The sequence below is a fragment of the Macrobrachium rosenbergii genome, chromosome 55 (assembly GCF_040412425.1).
Source record: "Macrobrachium rosenbergii isolate ZJJX-2024 chromosome 55, ASM4041242v1, whole genome shotgun sequence".
Classification (NCBI taxonomy): Eukaryota; Metazoa; Arthropoda; class Malacostraca; order Decapoda; family Palaemonidae; genus Macrobrachium; species Macrobrachium rosenbergii.
In genome coordinates, this window is record NC_089795.1 from 1,340,624 (window position 1) to 1,355,491 (window position 14,868).

The 14,868-nt window shown below is 37.7% G+C and overlaps 1 long non-coding RNA gene across 1 annotated transcript; it reads right to left on the reverse strand.

The window, feature by feature from the left end:
• Positions 1-422: 422 nt before the first annotated feature.
• Positions 423-11,316, reverse strand: LOC136835669 (uncharacterized). Its single transcript, XR_010852232.1, has 4 exons — positions 11,108-11,316; positions 10,604-10,690; positions 3,171-3,252; positions 423-880 (listed from the first exon to the last, which is right to left on the reverse strand). It is a non-coding gene; the product is annotated as an uncharacterized lncRNA (long non-coding RNA).
• Between the last annotated feature and the right edge of the window lie 3,552 nt (positions 11,317-14,868).

A 14,868-nucleotide genomic window follows, 5' to 3' on the forward strand; every position in this document is an offset into this window, starting at 1 on the left:
GACCCGGACACAAGAGGATTAAAAAGCAGGAAGTAAAGTAAGAGGCGACTTATGCTCGTAGAGCTCTTTCCATTGTTAGTAAATTGGATTTGGTTAAAGTCTTCAGCTATCCCTGAAAACCCCCTCCCTTCCTCACTCATTAACCATACAAATAAAAATACCACACTCAAATTTCAGCTGTTACAAAATCTACATGTGCATCTATAATTTTATTAATGCTAACAAATTTCAACTATTGCACTCACTTCCCAAACACTGCTTCAACAACTAGCCTCAAACCACCACTGCATGGCCGCTAACACTAAACATACAATCAAATATTGTACGTGCACAAACATTCCAACTATGCCTACCATAAACGTATTGCCTCAAGGTTACTTCAGTTCCACGATTGCCCACAAAAAAACTAATTATTACCAACATATTCAGTTTTAGCTATCTGCAAACTATTTACCCTCCAGATATTAAACAAACTTTTTGACTACAGTATCCACAAACTATATAGCCTCCAGAAATAAACTTTTTCACTACTCACAAACTATGTAGCTTTCACAGATTAATCAAGTTTTTGACTATCAGAAAACTATTTAGCCTCCAGAGTTTAAAAAAACTTTTTCACTATCGGCAAACTATTTAGCCTCGAGAAATTAATAAACTTTTTGACTATCTACAAACTATTTAGCCTTGAGAGATTAATAAACTTTTTGGCTATCTGCAAATCGTTTAGCCTCAAAGACCTGAAATAAACAGTTTTTTCTTTTATACGAGAAATCAATAACAATTGGCACTTCAACAAACCTTCAAGCCACGTCAAAATCCGCAAAAACTTCATCCCCGTATTTCTTTCACCTGAGCAGCAAATATAACCCAACAGTGTATCCTGAAACAAAAGAAATATCTTAATTTGTTCTCTCTCCACGTGTCCATTAAAGCAGGCTTTTGCCATCGCAACACATCATTACTCTCTTGAATATTTTTTCCTACTGAATTGGGTGAATATTTGAAGCTTATTTTAATCAAATAGAAACAGTATTTAATAAGCATTATAAAATATCTTCACCAGTTAACAAAACTTAAATGAACTAAGTTTACTGACTATGGAAAAATTAACACTTTAGAGAAACAGCTTCCTGAAATATACCTTATTTTCAAGAATTATATCAAATATATAATTTACTGCTGCCATATTGGTCTAAATATTAACCTTTTTATTCATTCTTTAAGGACTTTACCATGGGTGAAATCTGACTGAAAGCAAATATTTGCTGGGGAAACTGTCCACAAGCAGAGGACAACACACGTTCCTAATTCATCAAAATATTAATCCTCTCTCAACCACTTTCATACAGGTCAATTTTCTTATAACCTACTCTAATTCTGTGTCATGAAACATATAAAGCAGATTATCAGCTACATTAGCATCCTCAACTCCATTCACTTCTTAATTGATAAAGGCATTTATTATGAAATAATTTCAATATTTTTACGAAACGACTAGAATTTACGGTTGAAAGTTGATAAACTAATACTGCAGTGATGATGTAGATTTTGTAACAGCATTATTGTTGGTGACCACAATGCACCATTCTTCTTCTTTAAATACAAAATTTGACTCAGCCGAGACTTTAACCTGTGATGTTATGGTCATAATTAGCCATGAATCGTACATGAAGAATGATATACATCCATCATGAATGAACCATGTTGCCACTGTCTCACCGCGTTGAGGACATGACCGTCGAGACAGTAGGGGACGTCAATACCAGGAAGATGAAGCATGCCAAAACTTCACCTTCGCCCGGTACTGTCACGGAACCCTAAACCGTGAGATAAGCCCCTCAGAAAGGGACTCCTGAGATTGAAATTGATATGGGCTGCCACACCCACACCAATCCCAAAATCAAGTTCTTTACTTAAACAAGTGAGAGAGGACATTAATTTGAAAGTAGGAAGTAAAGTAAGAGGCGACTTATGCTCGTAGAGCTCTTTCCATTGTTAGTAAATTGGATTTGGTTAAAGTGACACAAGTCAGCCAGGAATCGGCAACAAGCCTTTGGACGCTGTAACTGACCCGGACACAAGAGGATTGGATTTGGTTAAAGTCACAGAAGTCAGCCAGGAATCGGCAACAAGCCTTTGGACGCTGTAACTGACCCGGACACAAGAGGATTAAAGCAGGAAGTAAAGTAAGAGGCGACTTATGCTCGTAGAGCTCTTTCCATTGTTAGTAAATTGGATTTGGTTAAAGTGACACAAGTCAGCCAGGAATCGGCAACAAGCCTTTGGACACTGTAACTGACCCGGACACAAGAGGATTGGATTTGGCTAAAGTCACAGAAGTCAGCCAGGAATCGGCAACAAGCCTTTGGACGCTGTAACTGACCCGGACACAAGAGGATTAAAAAGCAGGAAGTAAAGTAAGAGGCGACTTATGCTCGTAGAGCTCTTTCCATTGTTAGTAAATTGGATTTGGTTAAAGTCTTCAGCTATCCCTGAAAACCCCTCCCTTCCTCACTCATTAACCATACAAATAAAAATACCACACTCAAATTTCAGCTGTTACAAAATCTACATGTGCATCTATAATTTTATTAATGCTAACAAATTTCAACTATTGCACTCACTTCCCAAACACTGCTTCAACAACTAGCCTCAAACCACCACTGCATGGCCGCTAACACTAAACATACAATCAAATATTGTACGTGCACAAACATTCCAACTATGCCTACCATAAACGTATTGCCTCAAGGTTACTTCAGTTCCACGATTGCCCACAAAAACTAATTACCAACATATTCAGTTTTAGCTATCTGCAAACTATTTACCCTCCAGATATTAAACAAACTTTTTGACTACAGTATCCACAAACTATATAGCCTCCAGAAATAAACTTTTTCACTACTCACAAACTGTAGCTTTCACAGATTAATCAAGTTTTTGACTATCAGAAAACTATTTAGCCTCCAGAGTTTAAAAAAACTTTTTCACTATCGGCAAACTATTTAGCCTCGAGAAATTAATAAACTTTTTGACTATCTACAAACTATTTAGCCTTGAGAGATTAATAAACTTTTTGGCTATCTGCAAATCGTTTAGCCTCAAAGACCTGAAATAAACAGTTTTTTCTTTTATACGAGAAATCAATAACAATTGGCACTTCAACAAACCTTCAAGCCACGTCAAAATCCGCAAAAACTTCATCCCCGTATTTCTTTCACCTGAGCAGCAAATATAACCCAACAGTGTATCCTGAAACAAAAGAAATATCTTAATTTGTTCTCTCTCCACGTGTCCATTAAAGCAGGCTTTTGCCATCGCAACACATCATTACTCTCTTGAATATTTTTTCCTACTGAATTGGGTGAATATTTGAAGCTTATTTTAATCAAATAGAAACAGTATTTAATAAGCATTATAAAATATCTTCACCAGTTAACAAAACTTAAATGAACTAAGTTTACTGACTATGGAAAAATTAACACTTTAGAGAAACAGCTTCCTGAAATATACCTTATTTTCAAGAATTATATCAAATATATAATTTACTGCTGCCATATTGGTCTAAATATTAACCTTTTTATTCATTCTTTAAGGACTTTACCATGGGTGAAATCTGACTGAAAGCAAATATTTGCTGGGGAAACTGTCCACAAGCAGAGGACAACACACGTTCCTAATTCATCAAAATATTAATCCTCTCTCAACCACTTTCATACAGGTCAATTTTCTTATAACCTACTCTAATTCTGTGTCATGAAACATATAAAGCAGATTATCAGCTACATTAGCATCCTCAACTCCATTCACTTCTTAATTGATAAAGGCATTTATTATGAAATAATTTCAATATTTTTACGAAACGACTAGAATTTACGGTTGAAAGTTGATAAACTAATACTGCAGTGATGATGTAGATTTTGTAACAGCATTATTGTTGGTGACCACAATGCACCATTCTTCTTCTTTAAATACAAAATTTGACTCAGCCGAGACTTTAACCTGTGATGTTATGGTCATAATTAGCCATGAATCGTACATGAAGAATGATATACATCCATCATGAATGAACCATGTTGCCACTGTCTCACCGCGTTGAGGACATGACCGTCGAGACAGTAGGGGACGTCAATACCAGGGAAGATGAAGCATGCCAAAACTTCACCTTCGCCCGGTACTGTCACGGAACCCTAAACCGTGAGATAAGCCCCTCAGAAAGGGACTCCTGAGATTGAAATTGATATGGGCTGCCACACCCACACCAATCCCAAAATCAAGTTCTTTACTTAAACAAGTGAGAGAGGACATTAATTTGAAAGTAGGAAGTAAAGTAAGAGGCGACTTATGCTCGTAGAGCTCTTTCCATTGTTAGTAAATTGGATTTGGTTAAAGTGACACAAGTCAGCCAGGAATCGGCAACAAGCCTTTGGACGCTGTAACTGACCCGGACACAAGAGGATTGGATTTGGTTAAAGTCACAGAAGTCAGCCAGGAATCGGCAACAAGCCTTTGGACGCTGTAACTGTACCGGACACAAGAGGATTAAAGCAGGAAGTAAAGTAAGAGGCGACTTATGCTCGTAGAGCTCTTTCCATTGTTAGTAAATTGGATTTGGTTAAAGTGACACAAGTCAGCCAGGAATCGGCAACAAGCCTTTGGACACTGTAACTGACCCGGACACAAGAGGATTGGATTTGGCTAAAGTCACAGAAGTCAGCCAGGAATCGGCAACAAGCCTTTGGACGCTGTAACTGACCCGGACACAAGAGGATTAAAAAGCAGGAAGTAAAGTAAGAGGCGACTTATGCTCGTAGAGCTCTTTCCATTGTTAGTAAATTGGATTTGGTTAAAGTCTTCAGCTATCCCTGAAAACCCCTCCCTTCCTCACTCATTAACCATACAAATAAAAATACCACACTCAAATTTCAGCTGTTACAAAATCTACATGTGCATCTATAATTTTATTAATGCTAACAAATTTCAACTATTGCACTCACTTCCCAAACACTGCTTCAACAACTAGCCTCAAACCACCACTGCATGGCCGCTAACACTAAACATACAATCAAATATTGTACGTGCACAAACATTCCAACTATGCCTACCATAAACGTATTGCCTCAAGGTTACTTCAGTTCCACGATTGCCCACAAAAAACTAATTACCAACATATTCAGTTTTAGCTATCTGCAAACTATTTACCCTCCAGATATTAAACAAACTTTTTGACTACAGTATCCACAAACTATATAGCCTCCAGAAATAAACTTTTTCACTACTCACAAACTATGTAGCTTTCACAGATTAATCAAGTTTTTGACTATCAGAAAACTATTTAGCCTCCAGAGTTTAAAAAAACTTTTTCACTATCGGCAAACTATTTAGCCTCGAGAAATTAATAAACTTTTTGACTATCTACAAACTATTTAGCCTTGAGAGATTAATAAACTTTTTGGCTATCTGCAAATCGTTTAGCCTCAAAGACCTGAAATAAATAGTTTTTTTCTTTTATACGAGAAATCAATAACAATTGGCACTTCATCAAACCAAAACTTTCAAATCTTTCACTCGCCCTCTTCCATAACCAACGGTCATCCTCCGTTAACCCCAACCTTGGTCTAACCATCCTCTCAAAATTTAACACATATTTCGAAGGAGACATACCCAAGCTCTTATGCAACGTGGAGTTATACACCCACACTGCACGTCCAACATGTACATCCCAATCGTCATCACATTTACTCATCATTTGCAAAATCTCTGTCATCGTTCTCAAAGTTCTCTCAGCCAAACCATTCGCACTCGGCATATACGGAGTGGCATACACATGCACAATACCCCACTGCCTCAACATTTCCTCAAACTGCCACCCCACAAACTCAGGCCCATTGTCACTCAACATTCTCACAGGCCTACATACACACATCGGCAATATTACTTGCCCTACCATTCAACAACAGTTTCACTCAGTTTCACTTTTTATCCTTGATGGGGACCGCATATGCAAACTTACTCGTGTGATCCACCATCACAATCATTCCCACATGCCCTCTTGCAGTCCGTGGTAATGACACGCAATCAGTCACAACCATCTCAAACAATTCTTTCATCTGCAGTCGTAAGACTGGATTTGCTTGCACACACTGATATTTCCCTCTCTGACAATCTTCACACGTGACAGCTACATCCGCACAAATCTTGTTCAACCCAGGCACATACAATCTCTCTCTCATACACCCCCACAACTTATTCTTTCCTAAATGCCCAAAACGATCATGTACCAACAGAGACATACTCACGGCTGCATCGAAGGAAAACACCGGTATATACACCCCTTCATTACACAACCCCTCCTGATGCAAAAAGTACACCACATTCCTACACACCACAAACCGTCCAGCAACCCTCCTGTATGCATCCAACTCAGGGGGCCAATCCTCCACTCTCACCCCCCACAATACACACCGCCGTAACATACTGACCCCACACACTCTGATCCTGCATTTTCTCAACCTCCTCCTCACTCAACAAATCCAAACCCCCATTACACCCCTTCATATGCAACTCTATAACACTCTCACTCGGACGGACCACCATCCCACACCCCTTCAAAAATCTATATCCTAACAACATATCGTATTTATCATTAGCCCCCTCAATCACACAAAAATCACTCTCATCCATCACTACCCCACCAATTCCTATCTTTTCACACATCATCCCTACTATAGGTACCCCTAAATTTCCTATCCCACGGACCTCACCCTTACAATTCCTTATCTCACACTCAACCCGTAACATATCGTACCCATTTTTAAACAACACATTTACACTACACCCAGTATCAATCAGAGCAATCAAACACACACCCTTACAAATCACTTGCACGCTCACACTCGTGCGTTTTACCCCCCAAACCCCTTTCTCAGCATCAACCCTTCATGCACATGCATTACCCTCACCGGCTGCATTCTGGAGGATCCACCCAACTGAACCCCTCACTACTTAGTTTCCTGAACTGGTACTCTGCCCCACTCTCATTCGCCTACACACACTCGCCACATGACCTTCCACCCCACATTCGGTACACTTTGCTCTCACTTCCTTACACATCCTGGCATAATGCGCATTTTACCCACAGTTACCACAAATTATGCCCCCATGGGTACCCCGACAGCCACTGGCTATATGTCCTATCTGCCCACACCTATAACACTTGATACCCCTAACCTCTTACATTCACTCACCAAATGCCCCGTTTCTCCACACCCAAAAAGCAAGCTCCCAATGCCCACCGACATTCATTTTTCTTATGCCCCACTTTCCCACACCTTTAACATTTCTGCCCGAGATCATAACTAACCCACCCTACTCTTCCAATACTACTACTTCTATCTCTCTCCTGGCCCCTTGATATTTGCATTATTTACGTTTACACACTTCTATCAACTACTTGCTCTGCCATCCACACCTCGGTCCTGCCAAAACTGCTTCCCTATAGCTTCTGAATTCTGGTACCTCTGCCCTAACGCTAACACTCCTACTCTCTTTCGCGCATCTGTCAACCTCATGGTCTTCAACCAGATCCAAAATTTCATTCCACCTCAACCTTTCATTTGTCCACTTCGTCTTTTCCTGCGCTTCCTATTTATGAACTCATACACACCTCTTTTACCGTCGCCAACAACTTTCGTACTAACTCTTTGCACTCATTTATTCCTCATCACCAAATTTCCTTCTGGCTAATGTTTCCAACCGACAGACGTACATATCCAAAGATTCACCATCATTCATTCTTGCCTCATCATGAAATCATCAAATCATGTTTATAATCCTCTTAAACTTAACACTATTTTTTTTTCTTGCCTGTTCTATAATCCTATATATAATATGTTATGGTCACTTTTAATACTTTCATAGGACACATGACCTACACTCTCATTACCACCCCATATATACTCAAAAAAAAACCTGTTAAAAAAACTTTCTTACTCTCTAACTCCATCCATCCTCCCATACCCTTTTCTTATTCTCTCTTAAACATATTTAGCCATGCAATAACCTTCATACTCCCTTAAAAAATTTAAATATCCCTACTTCCATACTCTTCATACTCCATTAAATAACCATTTTAGCACTTCTTTCACATACATAGCCTTCCAGCATCTTCTTTCTTTTCTTTACTGTCACCTAAATCTGCGCTCAGTTCTCCACTTTCACTTTCTGACTACCAAATTTCACACTCTTCCGAATACAGTGAATCCACTTTCCCACACTAACATCCATCCTCCCAACTGCGCTTTTCTTACCTTCTTCTTAACTACCTTATCCAATCTTCACTATCAACTCATCTCATTCATTCCTCTAATTTCCAATTTCCAAATTCAACTTTCTTTCTGATCTTCCTTTTCCCTTTCCTTTTTTTTTTTTTTTTCCTCACCCCTTTCTTAACCTTTGTTCTCCTCCCGTTTACCTTTAGCCAGCATCTCTCCCTTCTTTTCTTTACTGCACCTAAATCACTTCCATCACTCTCATCTCACTCTTCTCTACCTTCTGCAACCCTTCTGGCCCATCCCGAGAGACCCAGGGAACCTCCTCCTACAGCTCCTTCTCCAAAGAACTCCTAAGCATTCCCTTCATCATTTCTGCATCCTGCTTACTGCAGACTCAAACTTCTTTAAATACAAAAGATCCATTCTTTCTTCATACTCTTTCATCTCCTCTTTCATTTCTTCTTTTTGAGGACTCCTTAGCATTCCCCCATCTCTCCAACTGACTCCTCAACTCCTCATTCTCACTCCTCAGCCTCCCATTCTTACCTCCTCCAGCCTACCCTGGAGTTCCCTAGCCACCCAGAGTTCCATCTCAGTTTCTCTATCTCACTCATCCTGACCTCTTACTCTCACTCTCCCACAAAATTCTTAAATTATTCAAACTGTTACAAAAATCCTAACAGTACAATACTGGTATCCCACGTTGGTGCTGTACCATCATAATGTACATTAATTCAAGGAATTAACACACTGCACTAACAAAAAAAAACAAAATACACTCAGAAACTGTCTCAATCACTCAAAGACGTTTTCAAATGCAAAACCTCATTCCTCCTTAACTATCCACAAACTATTTAGCCTTCAGAGATTAATAAACTTTTTTGAAAACTATCAGAAACTTCTTTAGCCTCACCTCAAATCAACTTTTTCACTATCGACAAACTATTTAGCCTCAAGAAATTAATAAACTTTTTGACTATCTACAAACTATTTAGCCTCAAGAGTTTAAATAAACTTTTTGACTATCCACAAACTATTTAGCCTTGAGAGATTAATAAACTTTTTGGCTATCTGCAAATCGTTAGCCTCAAAGGCCTGAAATAAATAGTTTTTTCTTTTATACGAGAAATAAATAACAATTGGCAATTCAACATTCATTATGCAGCATTCATCTAGCTCACACAATCATTGAGCGAATTTTGTTGCTTCACATAATTCACATGTTGATTTTACGAAATAACTCAAATTGCTGGCTTAATGCAAATACTCAAACTACTTTTCGAGATTATCAAATATTTTGTAAAAGCATTACAGATGTCTACTACCCTTCCTAATCACTAAGAAATAAACACTGCATCACGAACATGTCTCAAACCAGCACTGCAGAGGCCTACTAACATAAACATACAATAAAATATTGTATGTACACAAATATTTCACCTACACCCACCATAAACTTACTGCCTCAAGTTTAGTTCAATTCTAGGATTTGCTGAAAACAATTTTACTAAAATAATCAGTTTTGACTATTGGTAAACTATTTAGCCTTGATAGATCACATAAACTTTTTGACTATACGCAAACTATTTAGCCTCGAGAGATTAAACTCTGATTATCCACGAACTATTTGGCCTCGAGAGATTAAATTTTTTCACTATCTGGAAACTATTTAGCCACGAGAGATTAAATAAACTATTTGACTATCTGCAAATTATTTAGCCTCGAGAGATAAAACTCTTTCACTATCCCCAAACTATTTGGCCTCAAGAGATTAAATTTTTTTCACTATCTGGAAACTATTTAGCCACGAGAAATTAAACTTTTTGACTATCTGCAAACTATTTAGCCTCGAGAGATTAAACTCTGACTATCCCCGAACTATTTGGCCTCAAAGAGATTAAATGAATTTTTTTTACTATCTGCAAACTAGTTAGCCTCCAGACATTAAATGAACTTTTAAATGAACTTTTTTACTATATCTGCACACTATTTGGCCTCAAGACATTAAATAAACTCTGACTATCTGTAAACTATTTAGCCTCGAGAGTTTAAATAAACTTTTTTACTATCCGCAAACTATTTAGCCTCGAGAGATTAAACTTTTTGACTATCCATGAATTAATTAGCCTCAAGAGATTAAATCAATTTTTTTATCATCTGCAAACTATCTAGCCTCCAGAGATTAAATAAAAGATTATCTGCATACTATTTAGCCTCAAGAGATGAAATAAAGGTTTTCACTATCTGCAAACTATTTAACCTCAAGAGGCTAATCAAACTTTTTTTCTTGTATAAAAAATACATAAATTTATTTAACAACAGGAACTAACCTTCCACGTAATGATCTGCTAAGAACACCTCATATTTGTTTCCTCTTGAGCAGCAAAGATGATCTTGAGCAGCAATGACCCAATATCCTGAAACAAAGAAAAGTTAATTGTTGTGTTCTCCAGGTATCCATTAAAATAGGCATTTGCCATCATAATGTACCATTACTATCTCAAATATTTTTTTTCTATTGAACTGGGAGAAAAACATCAAAATACTACACCAATTAACAAAATTTGATTTTAGTTTAGCCTACTGAACTTAAAAAATATTAACACCAGAGAATTAACTTCCAGAAATATACCTTATTTTATAGAAATATCTCACATTTGTACAGTAATTAACTACTGCCATGTTTTCATAATTTTAACTATCCCTTTCATTCTTTAAGGACTTTGCCATAGGTGAAATATCTATCCCCACCCTATTCTGATCACTAAGAAACAAATTTTGAAATGATTTGCCCTTCAGTATAGAACTAAAAACAACAAAATCTCAATACTAACCTGAGATGTTTTGGTCACTGTTAGCCATGGATCACATGATGAATGTCATACATCCATCATGGATGATCCATGTTGCCACTGTCTCACCACGCTGAGGTCGTGACCATTCGAGACAGAATCGCAGAAGTCAAGCGGAAATCCGTAAGAGGAGAATGAATGAAGTACAGAGATGACTTATGCTCTTTTCCACAGATATCCACCAGTGACATCACCACAACAATTTAAATATTCAAATTATTACATATATACCACTATACTTCCACATTTAAAAAACAGGCACCATACTCACTTTCATTGATGCTACACCATAATCTGACAAGTTTGACCTATCCATTAGTTTAAGGACTACCAGGAGGAGGCGAATGTGACCAAAAGCATTAGTCAGAGAAACTGTCCAGTAACTTAATCCCTCATTCCCATATCACAGCAGAACCCTAATTAATACAGGCAGTAATTAAGACCCCTAAATAACAGTGATATTTATTTCTAAACTATTTTCATTTGGATAACCTCACTCGTGTGAATAAACTCGCTCACATTAAGGCAACAGACAAGATCTGCCTATAATCAGACTGTATTGCAGTATATTTCTCATGACCTACTCAGTCTATAGATATTAAACGTTAAAAGAAGCTGAGCTGTAATATTTCACATATTGACATTTGACGATCTCCTTTCATTCTTCAGATCATGTTAATTGACTGTCTACAGAAAATTATCTAGCATTCTGGCGTCCCATTTAGAGTACATGCCAGTTACACTTCTCTTCGCAGTGATCCTTCACAAAGGCAGTGTAGATTTATCACTAACAATTTCTATTCCGTAACCTTATCGGCCTATGTTTCTCTCCCTATATTACGAGCTATCCTCTCGGTAGCTAATTTTCCAGTCCTCTGCATGGAATTATTGAAATAAATCAACGATACTGGGAAAATTCGTCGTGTAATACTGTGTCTCATCTCGCATTCTCTGAGGGTTTGCAATGTTTTCATTCTGCTAGACAACCTTACCATCCCCGTCAGCAATCACAGCCTCCTGCCTATTCTGTTAATTAGAAGTTTACACTATAATTAATTTTCAGTCACTAAAGTACGGAGCCTTGGAACAATAAATAGGTTAGACCCACTTCAATTTCCTGAGGCCATTCGAGAATCATCAATTTCTATGATACCCTAAAGGTTAGTCACATAATCTCCTATTCTTATTTTCCCCCCTATTGGATTAAGTTAAGTATACCTTAGTTTAACCAGACCACTGAGGAGCTGATTAACAGCTCTCCTAGAGAGGGCTGGCCCGAAGGATTAGACTTATTTTACGTGGCTACGAACCAATTGGTTACCTAGCAACGGGACCTACAGTACAGCTTATCGTGGTATCCGAATCACATACCGAGAAATGAATTTCTATCACCACAAATTCCCCTAATTCTTCATCGATCGTCCAGAGACTCGAACGCGGGCCCAGCAGAGGAACTCCCCTATTGGATTGCCAGTGGCGAAATAACGTTCACATTCTAACTGCCAAAACGCCCAATCAGTGACTGTTGCTCTTTAAACTACCTATTCAGTGTACGACATACCCAGTTTCAGTGAAAGAAGGAACTCTGGTGTAGGTTGGTTTGTGTTGCACGCACGTGCACTTGTCAAGTGCTTGCGTTCGGTTTCGCCACTTACATCAATTAACGAATTGGCTCTTGGCATCAATTAACGAATTGGCAATTGTTACTAACAAATTAAAAGGATTTTGGGGCACTTTACCAAGAGAAACGACACTCGCACAAACAACTGGGTGGCGATATTCTAGCAAGACGTGACAAATTTGGTATATAATATGAAAAGAAGAAGAAAACATAGTATACGGCCATTACTCGTACATACGTAGAAGGGACAAGTGTAGGCTTTTAAAAGTGACACTATAAACAACTCTTCTTCAATAGCACAGAAGAAACTTCATCTTAAACGATATAACAAAGGGAACAAATGTAAGATGTCTAAAATAACGTCAAAATCAGTTTTCGAAATATAATAAAAAGCCTTCGTGCAACACTAACAAGCTAAAAATTAGCCTGCATGTCATCTTCCTTCACTAATGTAGGCTATATGGCCGTTGAATACGACAGAGCCACTTCCAATTTCCCGATGCCTCCCAAGAAACCTCTTTTCTATAATACTGTATATTATAGCATTCACATCCTGCCCTTTTTTTTTATCCTATAGGACTGGCAATATAAAACTAACGTTTGCATTCTAATAGCAATAATGCCTTACCACCAACAATCGTGCTTTAAGTAGTTTTCCATAAACGACAAGAAGCTCGGTTTCACCACAAGGAAAATCAAGTGGTTTGCAAAAACAATCGCTTACATGGACTAAATTTACAATTGTTACCAGCTAAGAAACTCAAAGATTCTTGGGCACTTTTCCTAGAAAAATGACACTTGCATAAACAACTGGACGACTATATTTCTAGCAAGAAGTTTTAAATTTGGTATAAAAATAAGATTACTCTATTTTAGGGCCACCTCGAACGAAGGAAGTTAATTAGGCTGCTAAAATTCTACCCTTCCTCACTCTACAATTCCTCATTAATTATCACGGTGGAAAGTCATAAAACAATATGAAGGGAAACTGATAAGATAGCGAAATGTAAAAACCACGGTTTTTCTAAATATGATAAATACCCTTCACGCGATAGAAACAAAAAAAATTAGTTTACACATTTTCACTCCCTAATGTAACTACTACAGGGCCCTGGAATAACAAATACAGCAGAGCCACTTCAATTTCATGGTGCCATTCAAGAAACCTCACTGTAAGAAACCGTCCTGACCTCTCCTTATCTTTACCCCTATCGGATTGGCAATAAAGGCCATCATGTCTAATCACTGACGTCAGTGCTTTATATTCATTAGTTTTCCATGGGCGACATTACCAAGAAGCTTCCGTGAGAGTAGGATGTGTGTGTGCAGTGCTCTGTGAAAAGTGCCTGACTTGAATGTTCAAAGTTTTAGGAAGAGAATAGAAATTAAATCAAAAAAAAAGTTCACACTATCATATTAACATTATCTCATAATTATCGAAGCAAAAATGGAACGCTAAAGAAAATACTGGAGGAGGATGAGTCAATCCAAATTTAGAGAGAGTCAAACTTGCGGACATTGCTCTGATGAAGTTGATGAGGAAGGAACTTGCTTCTGTGAAATGTGTGATAATGGTTCCACTACAAATGTTCAGGTTTTGAGGACGGATACACAACCATACTTCGGTGTGACAACATATTATACTTCTGTAAAACTGCAAGAGGTCTGAACAAATAACACAAAAACTCATTGAAGATGAACTTGAAGAAATAAAAGCAGAGATGTTAGCAAAGTTGATTCAGGATTCGGCTTAGAAAACTAGTGATGTAATGACCAACATAGATGAAATCCAAAACAAAGCTGACAATGTTGACAAATATGTAAAGACCATGACAAACAACGACAAAATTTATGCTGAATCACTAAAAAATTTATGCTGAATCACTAAAGACCAAAAAAAAAAAAAGCTTCTGATCAAATCTACAAACGAAGAGAGCACAGCAGAAAATGAAGAGAAAAATTATGAGTAATGTAACGGCGCCAGTTGAACAGGTTAAAACAAGAGATGGACATTTGTAAGATTTCCACACAGTAAAAACTTAGAAAAAGCAAAAAAAAGGAGATTCAAGAAATCAGCAATAAATCAGTAAATGAGAAGGGTAAACTTAAACCAAAAATAAAA